Raw genomic sequence first — 5,044 nt, 5'->3', positions numbered from 1 at the left:
ATCTAGGTATTTTAGGAATTATGAACATCCACCTAGGATGCCACTTGTTAGTAAATGTCATTATCCTTAATTTCAAGATGATGTATGATGACTTATGGCATACATCAAAAAGGAATATTTTTTTTAAAAAAAATATACTATTGCTACATGATGTATCATGTGTGTATGACATGACATGGTATTTTTGTTTATTTTTCATAATAAGCATGAATGCAAAATATAATGTCATGGCGTATGATGGGCAAATAATCATGGTAATTAGAATAAATAAAATATACCTAGATAATCTATCTAAGTATCCTTAATCCTTGCTAAATTAAAATCTAATCCTAGATTGTCCACATTTTCTCAAGAAAATGCCAAAACCCAATTTGACATTTCTTTTACTCTTGATTAGTTGTGCCAATTTAAATCAAGTATAATTCCTCAAATTTTGGCACATTTACTCCTCCAAAAAGTAATCAATTAATCATTTTCATTTTCAAAGGTTAACAAAAACCTTGAAAATACCTCCAAGTGTCAACTTTATAAAAGTTGGGTTAACCACCCTATCCATTTAGAGTTAACACTCTCTAAACTCATCTAGGATGTAGAGAATATACTCCTAGGAACCCAAAATCTATTGGTGCTCCTTGGATTCTCTAGGTATTCACTAGGATGACTTTCCTAGATACCTTCCTAGTAATCTTCCTAGGCTTCTTAGAAGCCTTAGTCACACTTGACTCACTTAGGTCAACTCTAGGGATAACTTCCCTTGTGACCTTCTTGGTGACTTTCTTTGACTTCTTAGAAGTCTTGGTCACATTGGTCTTGGAAAAAATACTTCTAAGGATAACTTCTCTTGTATCTTTGACTTGACCCTTAGACCTAGGGTTGGTTCCATAACTATATGGAACCCTATGGTATAAAGTCATATCCTTCTTAGCCTTAGGTTTGTATCCCAAACTTCTACAGTCATTTGATGGTTTTTGTGTTCCTAGACCTAGGTAATGCTTATTTTGGCCTTTTAGAATATTTTTCATTCTTTTCAAGGCCTTTTCTAATTTGTCAAGCTTTGACCTCAAGGCTTGGCTTTCCAACCTTAAATCCTTATATTTGGTTTTTTCATTTTTCCCTTGAGCATTTTTGTTTTTAGGCCTATATCTAAAGTCCTTAGAGTTATTGCCTAATTTGTTATCTACCTTTCTACCTTAGGTTGAGTGGTTTTAGCATGATAAGCTACATAATTTTTCTTAATTCTATCATGCTTCCTATTTTCATGATAAATAGCATTGAAATGATATAAACTAGACCTAGCATGCTTTTTATCATGACTTAAAGGGATAGACTCAATAAATGATACATTGAGTTTCCTTTGAGAAGCTCCCCCTTGACTTGAGCTTCCTACTTTGACTTTGACCGGTTTCTTCCCCTTAGAACATTGACTCCGATAATGTCCTCTTTGATTGCACAAGAAGCACACTATGTGCTCTTTTCTCTTCTTTGTCATGGGGGCGGTCTCCTTGGGCTTCTCCTTGCCCTTAGGTGCTACTTGGCCTTTCTTCTTGGCCACTATAGGACACTTACTCTTATAGTAGCCTTGTCCCCTACACTCAAAGCATATAATGTGATCTTTATTATTTAAATTTGAAATTGTTATACCTTTGCTTGTAGGGGTGACACATGATCCTCCATTTGATTTTTCTTGACTTGTGGAGGTGGCATCATCTTCCTCTATATTTGACTTGGAAGTAGAAACTTCCTCTTTCTCCAGTGTCAATGAATGACACTCTCCCTCGATCCTAGAGGCGGAGACCTCTTTGTTGGTGCAAGAAGCATCCGACGATCGAACCTATGTTTTGATTATGTCAAAGGGTTCAAAGTTAAGGTGTTTTATTATCTGATATGTTGAATGAGCTTTGCAGGAAAGTCCTAAGATTTCTTAGGCAAAATTCCTAGCTACGGTTAGACAAGTGGAAAACCCTAGGGGGTGGTAACCCTAGGCGAAAAGTCTTGGCGAGTCAGAGCTTCGGGCAAAAATCCTAGGGGGTGGCAACCCTAGGTTGAAATCCTGGTGTCGCGAACCAGGTGGAAGTCTGGACGGGTCGTGGACCGGACGTCCAACATGAAGACCGGAAGCATCGGACGCTGAACAAAAGTCCAGCCGGTCTGGAGGATTGAACTGGCAAAAGATAAACTCTCTTGAGTGGAGTAGGTGAGGACGCATTCCCCGGAAGAGGGAACAGTATGCGTCGGTTCGGCCTAGGGTTTCCGGTAGGAAATCCGAAGTCAGAATCGAACAGTCTGTGACTGTCAAACTTTCATATTATGTTTATTGTATGTGTTAACTTTGTTTTGCAGGATATGTGGTTGGTTTGTAGATTAACATGTTTTGCAGGGACAAATGAGCAAGATTGACCTCGGATGAACAGTACCCGAGGTGCCCTCATGGAGCTTGGAGGCGCCTCGGGTGCAAGGCAGATGCAGCGCACGCAGCAAAACTGAAAGCACCTCGAATGGAGCTGGAGGTGCCTCAGACAGCTTGAAGGCGCCCTCAAGGTGTATGGAGGCGCCTTCAACCGGATAGGCTGTGGAGGATTCAACACTCATCCGCGTGGCTGACTCGGCTCGTTGGAGGCGCCCTCAAGGGGCTTTGAGGCGCCTCCAACAACCTTTATATAGGGCATTTGACTAGCAGCTCAGTAGATCAATCACCGAGCCATCCTTCAGCTGTGCACTACCCACGAGATGCTCCGACTAAGCTACAACAAGTCCCTGACGATCCAGAACTTTATTTTCTCTAACTCTGTTATCGGTATAGCTTTCTTATTTCAGTTTTGTAATCCATATTTGTACTTTACGATCTGATAGTGAATTTCTCAAAGTAAACGCTCAACGAGCGTGGGCCTTGGAGTAGAAGTCACCCAAGGCTCCGAACCAAGTAAAAACACTTGGGTTTTTGTGTGTGTACTTTCTTAATTCCGCTGCTTTACTCGTCGAGTTTTTCGAATCCGAAACGCGTGAAAGCCACGAGCACTATTCACCCCCTCTAGCGTGTCTCAATCCAACACTCTTCATCTTCATCCTCTTGCATATGAAACAAAGAGTGTGCTCCCTCTTTGCTCTTCTGGTTGCACTCCTTTGAGGATGAAGCTTCTTTGACTTCTTCTTCGGAAGTTGAGCATCTCTCAACTTCGAAGTTCTCTTCCTCTTGGTCTTGCTCCAATGAGTCGCCCTCTTTAGATTTCTCTTGGTTTGGTGAATTGGAGGGTTCTTCATGAAACTTAGCCAATTTTCTCCATAGTTCATTTACATCCCTGTATTCTCCAATTTTGTAAATGATTGTGCTTGGCAATAGACTAACCAATAATTTGGTTACCTTGTCATTCGCCTTGCACCTTTAAATTTACTCTTTGCTCCATTTTCTTTTCTTGAGAATTTTGCCTTTCAAATTCTTTGAAGCTTCAAAGCCTTCCATGAGAGCAAACCATTGCTCTATCTCCATCATGAAGAAATTTTCAATTCTTGATTTTCAAGAATCGAAACTTGTCATTGTGAATGGTGGAGGCACCCTTGTGTCGTATCCAACTCCATCTTGGAATTCCATTTGAAGTTGAGCCTTTGATGAAACTTTGACTTTGTTGAACTTGCTTCAACTTCTTCTCCCTCTAGCTCGTTGTCCTTTCCGGTGATGATTCCGGTGAAGAGCGACCTCCCTCTGATACCACTTGTTAGGGTCGATTTGTAGCTAGAGGGGGGGTGAATAGCTCGTCGCACTCGTTGTCTTACTTCGTGATGATGATATGCAACGGAATAAACTCGAAACAAGACTCACAACGCTAACACAAGGATTTACTTGGTATCTACCTCAATAAGAGGTGACTAATCTAAGGATCCACACACGACACACTCTCCTTCTCGGTAACTACCGAAGGCGGAGAAGCCTTGTACAAACTCACACAACAAGATACAACACATGCAAGAAGAAAATACAAGAATACAAATGAAAAACCTCTTCTTACTTGACCTTGTTGTTGAAGAATGCCCCTTTAACCTTGGAAGTGAAGCATCACTTGTCCCTAAGAGCTTCCAAGAACTGACAGAAAAGTCATGAGCTTGGTGGAGAAGAATCGGGAGAAGCATTTTTACGTTTGAACTCGTTGTCACCTTTATATCTACACTTTTAGGGCTCCCAATCGATTGGGCATTCTCCTAATCGATTGCCACGTCAGATCCCAGCGATCTCAGTCATCCAAAACCTATATCCTATGCAACGGTCACATCCCAATCGATTGACCAATCGATTGGGGAGGCTTGAATCGATCGGATGATTGATTTAGAGTACCTCTATGCTCTGCTGAAATGACCTAAATCGATCGACGGATCAATTCAGGCTTTCTCGCATCCTCACGAGAAAACCATCCCCCAATCAATCGCCCGATCGATTGGGGACCGTTCTGTGCTCGCGGCATTGCTTCCCAATCGATCGGCTGATTGATTGGGCTATTGTTTGTCGCAACACTGTGTCCAATCGATCAGATGATCGATTGGGCTTGGTCCAATTTGATCACTTAATCAAATTGACTAACCCTAGCTCGCCCTAGTCAAGTCTAGGGCTCCCAAATCTAACATCCGGTCAATCTTGACCTATTGGGACTCGTCGTGCCTAGTATCCGATCAACCTTGACCTGCTGGACCAAGTGTCCGGTCAATTTTTTTGACTCACTTGAACTTTTATCCTCGTGCCAAGTGTTCGGTCAACCTTGACCCACTTGGACTTACCGTCTCGTGCCAAGTGTCCGGTCCTCCATGACCCACTTGAACTTCCTTCCACCATATGTCCGACCACCTTTAACCCATCTGGATTTCCTTGTGCCAAGTATCCGGTCACTCTTTTGACCTACTTGGACTTCCCAACACCAGGTGTCCGGTCAACCTTGACCCACCTGGATTTTCACGTGCCTAGCTTCACTCACCAAGATTTTCACATAGCTTTACTCACTAGGATTTTCCATCTATTTGGCTTCACTCACCAGGACTTTCCATATGTCTAGCTTCACTCACT

This window comes from Zingiber officinale, chromosome 5B (assembly GCF_018446385.1).
Source record: "Zingiber officinale cultivar Zhangliang chromosome 5B, Zo_v1.1, whole genome shotgun sequence".
NCBI classification, from domain to species: Eukaryota; Viridiplantae; Streptophyta; class Magnoliopsida; order Zingiberales; family Zingiberaceae; genus Zingiber; species Zingiber officinale.
The sequence above is the reverse complement of the archived record's forward strand: the minus strand, read 5'-3'. Positions refer to the sequence as shown.